This window comes from Prinia subflava, chromosome 4 (genome assembly GCF_021018805.1).
Source record: "Prinia subflava isolate CZ2003 ecotype Zambia chromosome 4, Cam_Psub_1.2, whole genome shotgun sequence".
NCBI lineage: Eukaryota > Metazoa > Chordata > Aves > Passeriformes > Cisticolidae > Prinia > Prinia subflava.
This window is the reverse complement of record NC_086250.1, coordinates 70,752,388-70,772,284: the sequence shown is the minus strand read 5'-3', so window position 1 is coordinate 70,772,284 and position 19,897 is coordinate 70,752,388. Positions and strand designations below refer to the sequence as shown.

At 41.8% G+C, this 19,897-nt stretch overlaps 1 protein-coding gene across 3 annotated transcripts in view; it reads left to right on the top strand.

Annotated features, from left to right (window-relative positions):
* The window catches only part of LOC134550420 (endonuclease domain-containing 1 protein-like), a 173,169-nt gene that overhangs the window by 13,530 nt on the left and 139,742 nt on the right, over positions 1–19,897 (top strand). The gene's annotated exons all lie outside the window — the stretch shown is intronic.

Below are 19,897 nucleotides of genomic sequence, written 5' to 3'. Positions count from 1 at the left end.
GCCGGCCAATCGCCGGGGGCGGTGCGGCGGGGACACGCCCCCCCGGCGCGCGCCGCGCCCTCCCGACCAATCGCAGCGCGGCTCGGCCCCCCTTCCATCGCCCCTCTTCGCCCACCCGCCTGTTTGTTACGGTCGGGGCCACGTGCCGGCGCCTCGGCCGGTCACGTGGCCCCCGCGGCCGGTGGTTCTGACGGGGACCGTGGGGTCTGGAGCTTTCCTGTCCTTGGGGGTCTGATGGGAACCGTGGGGTCTGGAGCTTTCCTGTCCTTGGGGGTCTGATGGGGACCGTGGGGTCTGGAGCTTTCCTGTCCTTGGGGGTCTGATGGGGACCGTGGGGTCTGGAGCTTTCCTGTCCTTGGGGGTCTGATGGGGACCGTGGGGTCTGGAGCTTATATGTCTTTGGGGGTCTGATGGGGACCGTGGGGTCTGGAGCTTTCGTGTCTTTGGGGGTCTGATGGAGACCGTGGGGTCTGATGTGGACCTGGAGATGTCCTGCCTATGGGATCTGATAGGGGCTGCCTGGAGCCCTCCTGTCCAGGGGGAGTCTGTCTGGGAACAGGGGAGTCTGTCACTGCCCTGTCTCTGGGGAACAGGACTGGCTGCCAGCTTGGGAGGAGCCTGAAGCCCCCCTGCCCAAAGGAATCTGACCGGGCCTGCCTCTGTGTACCCACCCAGGGAGCCTGAATACCCCCTGTCCAGGGAATGTGGCCAGGACCCTCTTGCCATTGCCCCCAGGGCTTTGCTCACCGTGAGCGTGCATTCGGCCCTGGCCCCATTAAACCTCCTCTGAAGGGCCTGTCCCTGGCTGTTCCTGTCATGGCCGAGCCGTGACAGCCTGTCCGTGGCTGGCTCTGGCCTCCGGAGAGGGAGGTGTTTCTCTCCCGAGAAGAGCTGTTTATGCCCAGTGATTTTTTTTTTCTATTTTTTTTTTCTTTCTTTCCCCTCCCTCTGTGCTCTCCTGCGTAAGCCACAGCAGCAGCTCGGTGTCTGCCCAGCCCGGCAGTGTTACGGCACAGCTCTTATGTAGGTGAAGCCGGGGAACACTGCAAGGATCATGTGGAGCTCTCAGTCTCCTGAGCCTGGAGCTTTGAGCCTATTTATAGGTGGGTTGGACAGTGTTCCTTGTGAAGGACTTGTTCCACGTTCAAATCCATGGCAAAATGAGATGTCTTAAACGGTGGTGTTTTGTTTTGGGTGGTTGTTCCTAGGAATAGGGTTTTATGAAACCCTCTGGAGCACGGGTTGTTAATAGGTTAGGTGGAGAAACGCGAGTCAGTTTGGAGTTAAGGAACGTGATGCCATTTTAATGGCAACTTCTCGGGTGGCAGAGCAAACAGTAAGAGGATACTCGGTTCTAGATCAGCAGCTTTCGGCTTTGCAGGCAGTGGACAACTCAGGCAGGGTCAGTGGGAAGCCACAGAGAAAAGGACAGTGTGTTTTCTGTAGGTTTATGCTCATTATACTGTTTTCTGTACTGCTGAAAATTTTGTGGCCGACAAGCTGAAAAAAAAAATGGAAATCCACTATTCTAGATCCCTGAGATGTTTTGGTTTAGAATAAGTGGAGGAGGGGTGGGAAAAAACCCTCAACTGTGTGTTCTGTTGCGTATGTTTCTATTGTACAGCTTAAAAATGTAAAATTCAGTGTCTTTTTAAGAGTTACATAACCTTTAGTAACGTGGTGAGTCTCAAGTAGCCTTCAAGAGTTAAATAACAGCAGATCAACGAGACTGGGTCGAGAAGAGGAGAGGGTTTTATAATGGTGAGGACTACACAGATATTTAAAACTGCTTTGGTGTTGCACTAGAAACGAGTCTTTGCTTAGGAGGAGGAGGATTTTAATACCCTATAAATACAGAACATGAGAAGGAGGATGGAAGGATGAGGTTTGCAGTTTTATGCTGGTCTAGTCCAGCAAATGGATCCGGAATAGTTTATGATATTTCACATTCTTCAGCTTCTCTTCCATCTTGACTTTTTCAGTACAATTTTTTGCAATCTGAAACGATGAGAACTTCCAGATATTGACCGCGGTGGGGTGAGGGAGGAAATCTGACCTTAAAATAACAAGAAATCACAGAAAGGAGTGAGGGGCACTGTAATAGTGAAAGAACCGCGGTGGTGATCCCTGTCCTGAGAGAGAGCTGGTGCTGTGTGTTGGTTACAGGAGTAATTCGACACGGTGTTACCTACAGAAAGATGTTTATTCAGCCGGGGTGGTTCGTGCTGCCATATCCATGTTATCTTTGTATACTGAGGGGAGGAAAAAGAGCCCTGCCTTAGCAGAGGAAATTGCTGGGGAGCAGTTGCTGTGCTGGAGATGTGAGGATACCCGGAGGTGCACAGCATTGCCAGCACCTCGGAATTTGGAGCATACGTGGAAGTGCCAGCACGGAATTGATGCACCAGGAAATTGCTTTCTCTATTTTTGTTGGTGAGATGCAGTTAACGTGAAACAAGCCCTTTAGATCCCCGTATCCCATTTCTCTTTAATATAACTAAGATCATTTATCTTCTCAGGCAGCGAGAAGGGGAAAAAAAAAAGCACAAACAATTTTGTTTTGTAACTTGGTTCACCTTCTCTTCATTTGCTGTCAGCTCATGACAAGGCACAATGTGTGCTGCACTCCGTGTTCCACTGAGCTGTTTTGGTGACGAATGCAACGTATATGAAAAAAAGGGCTATGAAAAATAGGTGTTGTGCCATTTCTCTCCACTTTTCATATAAACAATCCCCATTTTTCTCTAAAGTGCTCAAAAAGTGTCATATTAGGATCTTATGGCTTGTCAGTTTCGGTGGCAAAAAGGTCGCTGTTTTAGTTGTCGTAAGTATTCAAAATGCAGATGAAAAGGAAATATTTAAATCAGTGTTTGTATTGGTTTTGCAGTAGGAAGTAGTAAAACCTTTCTTGAATTTTAATAGAAAGGGAAATTGTGAAGTTACTGTAAAATTCTATTTGTTTATGCTGTATTAGTCTGTTATATTGTTAAAATTAAGAGGATTTCTTTAATCCAGGCTAGATTTTAATTGCTGTAATCACGTGTTTACTATATTTCTTTTGTAGTTATAAATGAAAACACAGAGTCATGTTTTTTTGACCTCGTGTATAACATGACTGGCTCTACTTTACGCCATATTTGCAGTGTTTTTCCATAAACATCTTGCTCCTAGAATTATTGGTAGCACCAGAATATGAGCTTGAAAATAACTGTCACATAAAGGGTTAGGGCACTAGCAAACAGGAATGCTGAAATTCAAAGTTGAAAAAACCCCAACCTCTTCCCAGCAGTTCTTTCAAGTGAGTTTGATGATAATTTTGGATCCCGACTCGTGGTTTTCTAAATGGCTGGAGATGGAATTAATGGGGCTGCAACTCTTTGTCATGAACTTCAGCATAAACAATATTTTTCTTCCGACTTTGGATTTCATGCGAATGCAGTGAAAAATTTCCCCGTCCTTTTCCAGTCCCTCAGGATGCTGCACCTCAGCCAGCAGACGTAGCGTTGTTGTCTAACAGTGAGGCTGGAAATGGGAGTTGTTTGTGCTGAGTTTTACCCTTACCAAGGTCAGAGATTTCATCCTTCCGTAGATTCCTGATCTGGGAATTTAACACTTGCAGTGGGTCCTGATTTTGGAATTTTCATGAACTTCTTTGAGCCCTGGAAGGAATTTAAAGGTCCCCGTGTTGTGCTTGTTCCCAAACATAAGTTTGGAAATGCCTGAAATAGTGACGTCTGTGTGGCAGAGACATTCATGATGGTAATAAAGCAGTCAGGCTGAAAATCCAAGTTTCTTACATAAAACTGATTTAATTGGCAAGACAAAAAAAGACGATAATTGTAATAATATTCCTGTTTTAAATAATTTTAGTCAATATGGGCATTGAAGTTTTCTTTTGACAGTGGTTTATGACTTATGGGAAGTATTTGGATGAGGAGAGGTGGTCCTACTCTGTCTCCCAGGAGGCTGAATTTCAGTGTACTGTTACCTGAGTATTAGTTTTTCATAATTATGAAGTATTAGTGAGCCCATTGTAAATGGTTTTTTTTTCCAATTCTTAACATGATAGAAATCTCTTAATAAAATATGAGCAAAGGAAATTGAGAAACAAATGCTTTAGAGGGCATTTATAACACCATTTGTAAGCCGTGATTTTACAAACACTCTTCTTAATGTGTTTTGTGTAAGGAGCAGGTTCTATTAGGGAACGTAAACTGTGCAATTGCGTAGAAAATCAGCAGAGTTGGTAAATTCTGAAGTAGTCATCCTGGTTTTTCTGTCCTATATTTCAAATCCTTGCTCTCTTGCAGCCAAGCCCATGCTGTGCTTACATGTGCAGAGTGCTGAACAGTAATCTCACGTAAACAAAAAACTTGTGAAGTCAGCCTGTCAGTAATAGTGATGTGACATTATTATTTATTTTAATTTATTTTATTTTATTTTTCATGTGTGTCATCTTGCCAATCATCAGAAGCAGCAATTAGTTGTCTGGGGGGGGGGGGGAAGGTGAGGAGATGGAAGGTGAACAGGATGGGGAGAGGGAAACCTAGTAAATATAATTTTCTGCTGTTACAAAATTCAGCTATTTCTGCCCCAGTTTACCTGTGAGCTACACCAAGATGTACCAATTTCAGTGTGGAGCCTGAAATAATCCTTGTTTTTTGTAATGATTATTAGCTTGGGCTGAACATCATCTACAGAACTTTTCCTAGTGCAGGGGGAGGAAGTTTGGATCTCTCTGGAAAATATATCTGAAATCCAGGGTAATTCTTATTCATCTGTGTTGTCATTGGGTATATTTTTTGGTAGCTTTCAGATTTTCAGAAAAGCAAGATGATTATTGTGTTCATTTAATAGCATTGTGTGTGGAATCCCCCTAAAATGTGCTGTTTTGAATAATACCTGCATTATGCTCAGGTTGCTGAATTTTAACACATCTGTCATAGCTTCTTCGGGAGCTTCTGCAAAAAGAGTTGTAAAATGAAAGCAGGTACTGGCCTTGAATAAATTCCAGTGTTCTGAGGAAAGAAGGGAAAATCAAACTGAGGTTCAGAAAGAAAACAAGCATTTGCCTGGGTTTTTATCCTGATGATTATTTACATCAGCACAGGAAGGTGTTTACAGGTGCTGGTGAGACGTGTCTGAAGCAGGAGGGATCCTTGTGTTTGGATTTTTGGAACTTGGGAGATTTCTTGCTACGCAGCAGCTCATGTGAGCAGCTGTCAGGTCTCCTGGGACAGAGACGAAGCCTCCAGCCACCGTGTTTACTTCCAGCAGGAGGAGGAAAAGGACATTTCTGGCTATTATCTGCGTGTGTTTTGTAAACTGAAAGCGCTGTTAAATGCTCCCGAGCAGGGTGTAGTTGCTGTATCATTCTGCAGTGTCGTTCTCCACCCTTTTTTTTTTTTTTTTTTAAATTTTAGCATAACTTGAGCGTTCATCTGTCAACATCTGCTGGGTATTGATGAATCATCTGTAGCTCTCGGGAGATCCTTAACATTCTCATTTCTCTGCCTTCATGGCAGCGCTCCAGGACCCTGGAGCAATGGGGATTACGTGGATCCCATTGATAAAGAACAGGATCCCAAATCTGGAAAGCAGCAGGTATATTTTTCACTCTGTAAAAACGCGAGGGCAGGAAATGCGTGTGGAGGAGCGGCCCCGGCGGCGCTCGGAGCCCTCAGCCCTCAGCGTGCGGCGCTGCGGGCGCTCCCGGGCAGATGTCGGCGGCGTCTCGGTTCCATGGAATACTCCGCTCCTTCTTCCCAGGCGATTTTTCCAGCGTTGCCCTCTGCCGGAGGAGACCCGCAGCGCCGAGGATTGCTGTGTGGGCTCTCGGGATGGAGTCCCTGGTGCTTGAAAGCTCCGGTTCTGATTGCCCACCTTCCTGTGGAGCTGCAGCAGCGGTCCCTGCTGCGGGCAGAGCGTCTGGTCCCTGCGCTTCCCTCCTCATCCCTGCCGTGGGCATCTGGTCAGGAAAGCAGATCCGTGTTTGGATAAAGTGAAAGCCAAACAGTGGCTCCAGAGTTATGGGATCAGCTGCTTCTCCAAAGGTTATTGTCCTGGAACTAGTTCTGGCAAGGGGTTGTGCACCTTTCCCCTAAAACAACTTTAGTCTTTGGAGTGTTAGCCTTGTCTGGCTGTGGTAATCCAGACGCTGCTAAAGCAATATTGATGTAAAAATCAGTATTTTTGAATGTAAATACACTTAAATCTGGTTCAAATTTGTTTGGTGTTGACAAATTATGAAATAATAATAAGGTTGGAGCAATTAAATGCACAAAACTTCACTTACATGGACTGTGTCTGCTGTTTTGATCAGCCTGTACTACCGACTTTGTATGTACTATAGGCTGTACTACAGACTATATATACACAACTATATGTTGTGGATTTTTTTTTTTTCTTCTTTAATTTTTGTTATTTGTCCTTTTTTTGTGGTTTATGGGTTTTTCTTGTTGGTCCTTGGGTTGTTTTTGTGTTATTTGGATTATTATTTTATTAATAATAATTATCATTATTGGGTCTTTGGGGGGAGGGGAAGAAATTTTATTTTCCCTTGTGTTTTTGTGACTTAGGGAAAGACCTTCTTTTTGGTTTGCAAGATTTGCAGGTTTCATGTATTGCTGGTGTTGATGTTAAAAGGAGTTAAGCAGGGCAGAGCTCAGCTCTACTATTTCAGTGAGAGTTGAGTGGGGACCTCTGTTCTCCCAGTCCTTGTTAATGGAAGTGCTGACATTCACGGGGAGGTCCTTGCTGAGTATTGGAGAGGAAAAAAAAGGCAGAGATTGTGACTGTGGAGAAGTAACTGGGAATTGTGAGCTGAAATGCTATTTATTGAATAAAACTGAATTCCTCAAAAGCGGTATTACTTCAGTAGTGAATGAGTCACGTCTATAAGCAGCAATAATTTGTACTGGAGACCAAAATTGTGTAATACAGTGGGGGAAAAATGCTGGTAGTGACGTTTGATAGGTTAACCCAGGCCTCCAGCATTGTGATGGGAGAGCAGCATCTGTCAGAGCACCTTTTCAATTACAGAAGCATGAAAATAGATCCTCGTGGTGCAGGCTGGATGGCAGGATCCAGCCCTTCACTACTGCAGGCAGATGTGCAGGATGATTCCTGCTGCAGATTTCAGGCTCCGAATTGGAACTCTGGCTGCTCCATTTTTCAGCTTTTTTGTGCCCTTCCCCCTTTCCAGGATATATTGCAGTCCCTGGTCGTTTAAAGAGCACTGGTTTCAAAAACAAACCCTTGTAGCCTTTTCCTGTGAAGCAAATTTTGTGTTCCTGTGGGTAAAGTTACTCTGAGAAGGTTCATGGAAGATTATTCTCCTGGTTGCCTGGATCAGGTAAATAGTATAAACATAATTTGTCATGTCTAATATTCTCCTGGTTAAGTTCTCCGTAGGATATATCTGGCTGTATTTATCCCTTTTGTTGATGTTCTCTTTTGCAATTACAAAGTACTACTATATCATGAAAAGGTTTAATTCTGTTCCAGATGCTGTGGGCTGATAAAATGCTAATGCGTCTTCTGGCAGTTTCTTGTGAGATCAGTTTCCATGAAAAAAATTGTATTTACCCAAAGTCAAGTCTGCTTTGGAGCACAGGTTTGTGGTGTACATACAATTCCTGGTAGACAAGGATTATAATTTTTTTTTTTCAACTTTTGCTACTTCAGAAAAATCTCCCTGACTAGATAAAAACTGTAAGTCAGCTCTTAGACTTTCAGATGCAATCTTTTTGGTAGCTGTGTCAGTATTATTGTATGGCTCTAATGGTACGTATAAAGCGACACCTCTTCTGGCCTGCAACATTTCTCCTGGGCTTATTTAGTTTTCATATTTGATACATAAATCTGTGCAAATATCATAAACAATGTTGTTCAGCTGTTCATTGTTCTTTCTGGTAACACGGACAGATATGCATCATGTTTTTGAAAGATGTTGCAGTGATTCTTTCCCAGTTCATCAGTTTTCCCTTGAAATGTTCCTCCATGGTTGTGCCTGCAGTCAGGTCCATCCTAGGTCTTGTTTTCAGGCTGCTGCTGCCTTGCAGGAAACAAAAATGAGGTGACTAAGTCTGTTCTTTTCCTGTGAGTGGCATTCATGATTTGTCTTCAGTTGTTTTTCTGCTTTTCCTGCAGCAGAAGGAGACTTTGCCTCATTCCTGAGTGCCGGGTTATCTTTGTGGTTTGTTGATTCTGGATATGCAAAGAGAGAATCTGCAAGAGCAGAAATTCCAGCAGGGAAGGACAGCAGTAGGGAGGTTCTCTATTCATCCGGTTGCAGTCAGACTCCTGAGATCAGCTTTCCATCCTGGGTTGTGTTTTATTCCCTTTTGCCCATCACTGCCACCAGGTATCCAAAGGATAGGGATGGGCAGACTCCATCCTGGGCTCTCAGCACTGCTTAAGGCAGTGCTCCCATGGATTGCAGCAGCGTGGTTCATTAACTTAGAGGTTTCTGGATTGAGGAGTGGGATTGTGGAGTCATAGAATTATTTTGGTCAGAAGAGACTTTAAAGATCATCCAGTGCCATCCCTGCCACGGGCAGGGTCACCTCCCACTGTCCCAGGGTGCTCCAAACCCCATCCAGCCTGGCCTTGGACACTTTCAGGGGTCCAGGGGCAGCCACAGCTTCTCTGGGCAACCTGTGCCAGGGGCCTGACCACCCTCACAGGGAAGAATTTCTTCCTATAAAATAATCATTCCAGATTTTTTCTCCAGACCAGGGCCTGTCAGTAAGGGACTTCCCATCCTGTGGTTGTGAGGTATGTTTTCCTGGCATCTCTACTGTGTGTGGTAGATGGATGAAGGCTTTCAGGATACTTGATTTTAAGAATGATTTTGTAGCAGCCTTTCTTGCAAAACTGACTGCAGAACGAATCTCCCTTCTAAGCATTTAGTTTAAAATGCATGAAGATTGTAAATATATGTTTTTCCAGCTAATCTTACTCAGCTGACCCCTCTGTGTCTACATTCTGTGTCTCTCAAGGGTTCTGTTAAATAGTATTTATATTAATAGTACCATCTACTGCTGAATTCCTCCTGTGGTTTATAAGAGCATATTTAAGTATTACATTATGTTAACCAGCTTCACTGGTAGCTCAGGATTCAAGCTGTTTGTATTTGCAGTTCTGCTGCTAAGTCCCTCATCTCCTGTGAGTTGTAAATAGGATTTGGACCTGTAGAGGAGGAGGCCTGGGCAGCAGGGGCTGGGATTCCCTGCAGGGAAAGGGGATGTCCAGAGATGCATCCACAGCCACCTTTGCTCCTGGGGAATTCGGTGTGTGTGGCTTCAGTGTCACCAGCACTGAGGGCACGGCAGAGGAGGTAGGGAGGGGATTCCCTGGGAGAATCTGGGATGTCTGTGAGCATCAGTACTGAAAGTGCAGAAGCACAGAAACCCCAACTGGGTAAGATTTAAAAATCAGAGACTGCGAAGGAAAGACAGGTGGATAATATAGGGAGACCAGGGTAGAATCATAAAAGCATTTAGTTTGGAAAAGACTTTAAAGATTGGGTCCAGCCATTAACCCAGCACTGCCAAGTCCACAGCTTAATATAAAAAGTCAAACAGAACTGTTTCCTCTGTACACAAAAATCAAATTTGAAGAGTTCATTGAACTTCCTCTATATTACTAATTCATGTTCCTAATACATATTATTAGGCATTTTTGCTAACTTTAGGAGCCTATCAATTGACTTGTATAAACTCTGTGTTATTATATAATGGTAGAATTACATTACCTATCTCTTGATGGGGAGGATAGCTGTGTATCTATCTGAGAAAATGTCATCCTGTGCTCACCTCTGAGACAATTCAACAGTTCTGAGGCTCCCACCTTTGCTTTCTCATCTTCCTACATGTTAGATTTCTGCTGGGATCTTCCATAATCCTTCCAGCTGGCTGTGCTTCCTGTTGATTTGCTTATTGCTCTTCCTAATGAGTGCTAGTGGTTGTGTAAACACAGAAGGGTTTGGTACCTTTTATTGAAAGAAACTTGGAATTGATGGAGGAATTAACTTCAGGGATGTCAAGTGCCTGGAGCTGTGGCACAGAAGTTAGTTCAAGAATAATGCATGGATCTTAAATTTAGATTTCATGGAAAGATATGTCTTTGTGTTATGCTAGATTAATGTGTTGGCCCAGGATAATGCTGGCTTTTGAAGAGCTTATCTTCAGATGTTTAAAAATCTGTTCTTGTGTTTTACCATAAACTGATGTGGTCCAGCAGTCATCTGGCTCACATACTGGAAATATTTTGTTTTTCTTTTAACATGACTCATTACCATGCATTTGTAACTATGGTTATTTTCTCTTAAAGAATTTGTTCTGCCCTTTAATTATCATGTTTTGGGGCATTCAGGTTTGACTTATTACCAACCTAGAAATTCCTCCAGGGGCAGCTAGCTTCCAAATAAACATTTTAGGCTCCTTGCCTGTAAAATTAGCAGTCCTCTCACTACTTCTCCGTTAGTCTAAATGAGAGCTTCAGAGGTTATGTTGCCCTAGTGCAGGTGTGAATCTTACAACTTATTTAAGGTGTAAAAACTGTTGTTTTTGATGTGTTTGGGGGAGTTCAGCTGCTGGAGGTCTCTCTTGCTCAGCAGCAGTGGTGTGTGTTTGTGCTGGTGAAATAACAAGTGAACTGTAGTGGCAGATATTATTACTGATCATTTGGACTTGAAAAAACATGAAGAGACATTGTCCATGTATTCCTTTTTTCACTAAGGTATTCCATAAATAGCTAGTGACCATTTCCCTTTCTCCTTGCTTAATTATGTATATTCTGGTTTCTCCAAGACCTTCTTACAGTCAGAGAATTAGAATATCTTTTTACTTGTTTTCTGAAGGATGATCTTGCAGTTCCTCTTCATTTTTTTTATTGCTGAAGGGGTTATTTTAGATAGCAGAACTTTTGATTGGGTCACTTTTGTTCATTACTTCTTCAGTATTGGATAATTCTCTTTCCTTACCTTGGTTTGCTGTCTAAGATACTTATTGCTGATGGTGTTTGTGATATTCCTGCAGAATTAATGCTGCTAGTAAGAATATTGAACTGGAAATGGTTTCCTAGGATTCTAAGTCTTGTCACTTGATATAGGAACCCTGATGTTGCATAATTGCTATATAATTTGTACTTTAAAATAATCAAACTCCATCTTTCAGACAGGGTTTTTTACTTCCAGTATTGGAATTAGAAGAAAGATTCCAATTTTCAGAGCATCTAAGATCTTGAAAGTCTTCAAATTGCCAGCCTAATGTTTTGAAAAGCCATTTCATGCTCACTTTTTAATGATAATTACAGAGTTTGCCTTATGCCTCTTTGCTTGTATTTATTACTCTAATGCTTTTATGACCAGGAATTACCTCAGTTACTACCTCTTCAGTCAGGTAAGCAAACAAAGCCTCTAGTCTATGTTCAGTATTGAATTTTCCATTCTCCTGACTGCCCCAAACTCTGCCTGCTCTGCATTCTTGGCTCAGCTCAGAGCTGGCGTTGCACCTTGGTTTGCCTGCAGCCAGCACAGTTAAACCAGCATGGGACACAGTGTCCCTGAGGATCTCTGTATTCCTCCAGAACGCCTGTGGTGAGTTCAGCCTGCTGTGCTGGGCTCTGACGTGCAGTTGGAGTCGTTCATCAAAGCACAAACATGATTTAAGGAACTATTCTTAATCGTGTTGCTGTTGTTTGCTGCAGCTGAGGCTGCACGAAATGAGTGCTCAGCTCGCCCTCCATTTCCTGCCTCACAAACCTCATGGTCCTGCCGTTCATTTTGGAGCTGGGGCTCCTGTGTTGTTTCCCATTGTGGAGGCTGCAGGTGCTGCTTCTCCTCTCTGCACTCAGCTGATTCCTGCATTGAATTCTTGAACACAAACCAGGGATGGAGCAGAGGATGGCAGAGCAGGAGCTTGTCCAGCCAGGGATTCATCGGCTCTGGGAGGCAGCAAGAACCAGCAACCCCTGTCCTGTGGCTGCTGACACTGATCTTGGCTGAGAAAGGAGAGTTCCAGGTCTAAGGCTGTGGTTAGTGGTCAGACAGTGTCCTTTTTTTTTTGTTGGTTTTTTTTTTTTTTTTTTTTTGTCCTCTTAAACTTGAGGTGAAATGGGCCAGGTCAATCTGCCAAGCAAAGAACTCGCAGCTACAAGGCAGAGCTCAACCATCTGCTGCCATTGCTGCTACCTGAAACCACTTTTCTTTCCATGCTCCAGTGTGAATCCAGTTCCCTTAAGCAGGGCACGCACAGTAATTAGGTGAATTTTCCCAGCAGCCGTAAATTTGGGTCACAGTTGCTTTATTTAGCAGGTGTGTCACTCTGATGACCCATGGTCACGTAGTATAAGGGGTTAGGATTTTTCCTCCTTCATAGTTTCCAAATTAAGGAGCTGTTCACCTGGTGGGAATATGTATTTTATCCAGGTGTGTGACTGCACATCTGCTGCTGTTGAAATTCATCCTACTTCTACTATTTAAGTCTATTTTTTAAGTTCTTTTTGTACATTCTGCTGGTTCTCCTTTCCTTAGTTTTATCAAAAGCTGTAAAGAAAAGCCAGGATTACTAATGGGGGGAAAAAACCCCAAAACTTACCCCAACCTGACAAATTTATAATTCTCAGCATCTACATGTATCCACCAACCAAGACCATGACTAGTTACACGTGAAGAGCTTAGTGCAGCCCATGTGTTGAAAAAACTTGGATTTTTGTGTGTTCTCTTTTAGCAAGATTTAAAACATGTCCCAGGATATATTTTAAAAAGCAGATGGTGAGGTCCAATTCCCCTTTGAGGTATTGCAGCTCACTTGGAAATACTCTGCTCAGTGAGGTAAACCAGACAGAAATCCTGCAGATTTGAGAATAGAGAAATGTGCAATGATCTCCCAATCAGTGATAAAAGAGCTCATAAGAGAGTGGTTATATTTTTGTGTTATTTGTGCAGAAATAATGAAGGCTTCAAATCCAAATACTTGGCTAAGTTGATTAAAGAAGAAACAACACAAAGAATGGAGAAAGGACTAAACCTGCTTTAAAAGATGAGAAAATAAATAGAACCTGAAAGCCACTCTAACACATGTCAAACAATGATAAATAAATATCAAATAGTCTTCAGTCAATTCAAATCAGAAATAGAATGGGGAAGCACAGCTCTCATTGCAGATGATGGCATTTAACAGTTGATTCTGTCCTTTGTAAGGATGAGGAAAGGCAGAGTAATTAATGATGGTTTAGAAGGTAGGTAAGAGGTAGAGACAGGTGGTTTTGGAACGGAAGGAGAAGGCTGGATTGGTAGAAAAAAAATGATTTTTGGTGGTTGGCGTGGCTGTGAAGGGTCACAGCATCTGCATGTTGGGGCTTGTCACAATGGAGTTAATATTCAAAATCTAAGAAATTCATTGAAAGGTTGTGTTATTAGAGATTTAATGGTGTTTCAGCTTGGATATGGCACGAGTGTTGCATTGATCTGTATTTTTAGACCTGTAAAAATCTGATTCCTTTGATCTACAGTTTTCATAATTGGGAAGCATTGAGTGAATAGTGAACATGCTAAAAGAAAGTGGCAGGGAGAAAATACTGCTCTTTTTCATGTTGTGATTGTGTGGTGTTTACATGAAGCCGTGAGGTCACCGGCTTCCGGTATGAGCTGCTTCCTGAAAACCTTCTTCTACATGGTACAGCTAAAAATGTACTTCTTAGAAAAACTCAGCTGCTTTTTGTTTTTCCTTCTGGTGCTGCTGCCTGCCCACCTGACTCTTGTTTCTACTCCAGAGCTTCTATAGCAGTAGTGAACCCTTGGGGTGGAGGGTGATGCTGCAGAGGGCACGGGATGTACTGGAGAAGGTACCACAGGGAAATTGGGTTCAAAAAACCCAAAGCAGGCGGTGGGAGCATGGAAACAACTTCAACACATAGGCTGACACATAGAAAATATTGATAATCTCAGGCTGTAGCAAACTGTGAGTGATACATTGCAAGTGATGCAGTCAGGTTTGAAATAAGGAGGTAAAACCAGCATCAACAAAATTGCTCTATGTCCCTATTTTCCTGTTGAGTTTCAACTATGTAAAAAGCAATTAATTACTTGCAAAACCTGTAGAAATTAAAGAATTTTGGTTTTTTAATGCAAAGTTCTCATGCTGTTGGTGACTTCTAAAGTTTATGTTTGGGAATCATGGAATCATTAGGCTTGGAAAAGACCTCTAAGCTCATGGAGCCCAACCATTCCCTCAGCACTGGCAAAAAACACATTCCCAGATGCTGTATCTTCATGTCCTTTAAATCCCTGCACGGATGGGGACTCTTAACACCACCCTGGGCAGCCTGTTTTAATCTTTAACAACCCTTTTGGTGAAAAAAAATTCCATAATATCCAACCTAAACCTTCCCTGGTGGAACTCGCAGCAGTTTCTTCTTGTCCTGTCTCTTGTTGCTCAGGAGATGGAAGTAGCCATCAAATTTCTGTACAACATGAAGGATTTGGCAATAATAAAAAACCCCCAAGTATGTATGTGTGTGTTTGATAAAGGAAACAGGCAGCCAAGCTTTATTACTCATCACATAGAACAGAGTTTTGGATTGTATGACATTTATAATGTAAAAGAGATGATTCCAACCAAAATGCATTCTTTGAAGTGAAATATGGTCTTCATAGAGCAATATAAATTAACTAAACTGTGGCAGGTCAGCATGTGTGGGAACGAGGAAAGATGAAAGAGGTGTCTGAAGGAAAAATGAGAATTCTAAAGTAGTTTTAAGAGTTATGTTTGATTTTTTTATTTTTTTAAGCAGATTAGGTGAACTGAAATAATTCAAAAGTGTATGTGTTTTTTTCTTTTAAATAACAGTGTAATCCTAAAATGCCTGGATGATATATTTGAGTTGAATATTTTTTCTGTTTTGTGGGGATTTTTTTCTTTATATTAATTAGCTAAAATACTACTTAAGGCTAATACCTAACCTAGCAGAGTAAAGACTAGCTAGAACACCTTTAAAGGAGTGCTTTGATTCATAAATGATCTAGGTGTTTCAGTACATGAAAATACAGACATTCTGCTTTGAAAATGAGTGTTTGAACATCATGTGTCAGTTTGAAGGTTGAAGATAAATGTGAATTTCTGAGGTTAGTAATACACTCATTCATTTTAAATCAGATTATTTTGTTTGATGACCATGCACAATATACTGAAACTTGCCCGACTTCACAGAAATTATAACAATGGGAAATTCTTAAATACAAGTAGTTCTTAAATTTACAAGTGCTTTTAACAATCCTGTGGTTTTAGCCAGTCATCATGCTGTTTTATAACAGCTACAAACTCTATTTCCAGAAAGACACGCTGCCTGTCTAAGTTGGCAACATTCCTGTGAATTTCCATGGTAATTTTACCGGTAATTAGCATTTGTCAATGGCTTGGCTGTCATAACCCTTCCATGTCTCCAACCTCTTCTGCATGTATGGCAGTGAGATTCCTAAAATTCAACTTACTAACTTTTGTAGGAAGAACCAGAGGTATAAACTCCCACAATGTGCCCGTATTCACTGTTCTGTTGATAGATTTTTTTTCCTCTCACTATCTGGGTTTTAAACTTGTAGCTATGGCACCAGCATCCTCATCTTCTGGTGTGTATTTTCCTTTATCCTGGGTCTTGGGGAGGATGCAGTGTAGTCATAAGAATTGCAGGTTATCCCAAAAAGTTGTCCTGGCTTGGGGTCCATGTGAACTTTTCAGTTCAGTCTGGTAGAGCCCTTGATGATTTTTGCATTTCTCTGTAGGTTGGCGTTGTCATTCATCTGAAATAATCTGGGAATATCTCTTTAATTGTTTTTTGTCAGTTCTTGGGTAAGTGCATGGTCACCTGATGGGTGGAAAAAAACTCAGAGAAAGTTCTTGGTTCTGTTTTGGACAAAATGCAATAACCTGGGGTAGAAAAAGGCTCAGATAAAGTGATCTAAAGCCTTTGGCCTGCAGAGCTGTAGTCCAGCTGTGCTGTAGAAATGAAATTGAACTTCATGAATCTTCGGTAATGATCACCTTGGAGGAACATTTGTATTTATTCACGTTTTAAAAATTTCATCTGTGGGTGAAACTGGCACATAGACTTAGCTGAAAATTGGAGTCAGTTTTCTATGTTGCTTAAAAACCTAAACCTTGAGGTGCTTTGCAATTTGTGTATTCTTCTGAAACATTAAATTGTTTTATTTACTGCACTTTTGCTGTGCAGTAGTTACTAGTTATCTTTGCATCTTAATTTTCTCTCCAGTGAATATCTAGTGCTGAGCTTGTGGGGGCTTTATTTGGGTGAGTTACAGTGAGCAGTATGTGGCCTGACAGCAGGAATTTCCCAAAATCAAAGCGAAATGAAGGAAATGAAGAGTTAAAGGCAGGACAGGAGCTGGCAGCAGATCAGTGCAGTTTCAGATAGTTATCACTAGGAGGACACACAGACCGTGATATTAAGGAGCTAATTGTTTACCTTTTCCTATTAACGGGTTTGGTGCTGGAAGATTTTGTCTTGAACGGGTGCCATATAGTAATGTGTTAAGTAAGATACTTTATTTTACTAGAAATTAAAAGGGAGGGTTGTGTAATGGACAGAACTGGAGTGTAATGACATGAGGAAATCTCCGGGGATTACTTTGTCAGTGAAGCAGAACACGGATTCTCGAGGGCGTTCATCCACCAGAAATACATTACATTTTGGTGGAAGTGACCCTTTTTTTTACCATTTACTTTGCAGCTTTGTGTTGCAGGAATTCCTTATACCTTTCTGTGAGACGTTTGAGGTGTTTCCTGCTGTTCAGGACACTCTGTGAGGTGGATCAGTGGCTGGGATTTGACGCAGCGTTGGCTGTAATCTTCATTTAATCTGTTTGTGGTCTTTCACAGTGTTTGCAAATAGCTTTTCTTTTACTTGTCTATATGTGTTTATTTAGATTCTGATGTACAGTGTGTCTGTGTCAGGTTGAGTAATATGGAAATTAGTCTTAATTGATTTAAATAGTTTGTAGACTGCCCATGTTGCTGAGGCAAGCTGTTACCTAATAAAGACTTTGGAATCTGACTCTTTCTGTATAGAATCATTATTGATATCACACATGCAGACAAAGATGATAACTGAAGCATATGCTTCAAATAAAATGACACGAGAAAATGAAAAATGGTTTCAAATCTGAAGTTACTGAAGGATGCACAGAAATAACACCAGATGGAGAGAAAGAGAAACTAAGACAGAGATTATTAATAAGTGTGGTGTGTTCTTGTTGTATAGAATAGAATCCTACAGGCTTTCAGTGTATAAATCTTGTTGTTGGTTTGGTAATAGTCCCTGTGATGTGTAAAAGTGAAAATGCATCATTTCACTCCTCCAAAGTAATAGTCCCTGAGGCTACAAAAACTAGCAAAAGCCAGTTTTAAGTCACTTTTGAAAATGTACTAATTGTTTTGCCGTGGTAGATGGTCAAGATTGAACTATATCTTCCTGAAAAATAGTATCTGTGGAATTAATGTGATTTTATATCTCTGGTTTCATAAACTGGAGACATTTTCCTCAATATTGAGACTTAGGTCTATAGTTCCATTTTGTCAGGCTAAAAAGCAAACCACTGAATCTCCCTTTAATAAAAGACGTGGTCAGGAACTGGTGCACAGTTGGCTTTGTCAAAATTTTTGTGTAGGAACACACTGGTTCACCTTTTCCTCAAGTGTCTGAGTCTAACACAGTTTAGTTTTTCACACATTTCTTTCACCTTTGCAGCAAACCCTGCACTTTACTTTTCCTGCAGACCACAGTTCCTGTCCATCCATTTGTATTCCCATCAGTTCAGTTGACTTTATCATGGAATTTTTCATATGCCAATATTTTTCATGGAATCAGTCTCTGCTTTTGAACAAAAACTTGGTGTTCTGTAGGCCCTCAGTTGTTGGAAAACAAGAATCCAGCTTGGTTCCAAACTCCTGAGTGTCTGTTCTGGCTCTGTGGACTAGACTGGGCATTCTGCAGGTCTTGAGCTGCAGCCTCTTGAGTCAATTAATTCTTCATAATTTGGGCTAAATTCTCAAGGTTTGTCCAGGCACTGTTTTATTTTCTGACCCTACAGAGATTTTCTGTATTTTGCAGAAATTTCTACAAGTCTGGAGTAGAACCTGACTCAGCAAAGTGGTTCAAGTTCTTTTTATTTACTACAGGAATTTTAATGACTGAGGCTTCTCAATCTGTCTTTATGATTTTTAAAAAGATCTTTTAATCACTCATCCTAAAAATAGCCTGGACTACTCTAAACAGTGATTGATGTATGAGCAGAAACACTCTATAATGTCATTAGAGGTCTGCACTGGTTTTGTGAATGATCTAATTTGAATTTTGGAAAATTCTGAGCGTGGAAGGGGAAGAGGAAAGCTGAGGATCCTTTTTAATTTAATGAGGAGGATGAGGATGAGGCTGCAACACTGAATTGTAGGATGTTAAAGATATGGGTTGGGTTTTGTTGGGGGGGGTTTGCTGGATTGTTTGGGGTTTTTTTTCCCCAAAAGCCGTGTGAAATGTTGTGTTCTGAGGAGTTACACTAGATTACAGGAATAAGAGAAGTTGATTTCAGGATGAATAAATACTGAAATACATTTCTTGTTCATTCTAGGGAATAGTTGGTGGTACTGTCAGGGTGTTAACACAGAGAGTAATTACAGTACCATGTAATATTTGCAGTGTTGTAGAGAGGGAGGCTTCTGATTATTCAGACCCTTTAAATTAAAAATTGCTTTGCAAGTTGTATTCAATTACACAAATCACTTTGATCGAGTTTTTGTTTTACAACAGAGCTTTTTAACCTTTGACTAAAAACGAGTCCTGTGGAAGTCATTCAAGGCGACGCGTTAAGATAATCACTCAGATTTTGAGAGCAATGAAAACAGATCAATACCGAGTTCTTGTTCTGTGAGTAATATCAAATTAAATCCTCATAAACTCAGCTGTGAGGCTGAAGGATGGACAGCTGGGCACTCTTGGAGGCAGGGGCAGGATGGAGGGAGGCAGGAGGTTACAGCAGGAGACAGTGAGGGGCAGACACTTCAAAAGGAGCAGTGCAGATGGCACCACTGCTATGAGTTTTGGCATTTGAGCGTGGCACAGGAGGATCCTGTGTGCAGTTACCACTAGGAGTGTACTCACACGTGAAATCCTCATTTCTGCAGCCTTTAGGCTCCGTTACAACACATTTGTTAGACCTGTGGTTTGCAGCCCTGGGTGGGAGGTGTTGCAAGGAGCAGAGCAGGGATGAAGGAGCTTTTTGCCTTCAGCCTCCCAGGTGGATGAGGGAGATGGGGAGAAGGAATTGCTGTCCAGAGATAGGGGCTGAGGAAGTTCAGATATGCTGAAATAGAAGGTTCTGGTTGAGAGAACTGTAGTGCTTCTCTCAAGTTGTTGTAGGTTTATTTCCAGAATATACCAAGCATGAAGCATCTATTTTGCTCTAATCAGAAGACAAAAACAAACCAAACCAAACCCAAAACCCCAAAAAAACAAACAAAAAACCAAAAAAAACCCCAAAAAAACACACACACACAAAAATACCCAAACCAACAAACAAAAGACACAAACATAAAAAACCACCAAAAAAACCCTAACCAAAACCAAGCAAAACAACCCACCAACACCCAAACAGCTAAAAGGGGAAGGCTTTCCCTTGTCTCCACAACTCTTCAGGATTTTTAATGCTGTTGTTGCAGTGAATAATCATATTTGGTACTTGTTTGCCTTGGTGTAGAAGTGCATTAGTGCTGGTGAAAAATTCTGTATTGCCAAGATTGGCATATTTTACATGGTAAAGGTGGACAGAATCAGATCCTGTTATTGTAGCATGATCTGTTGTAGTTTCTCTCTTAAGTATTGC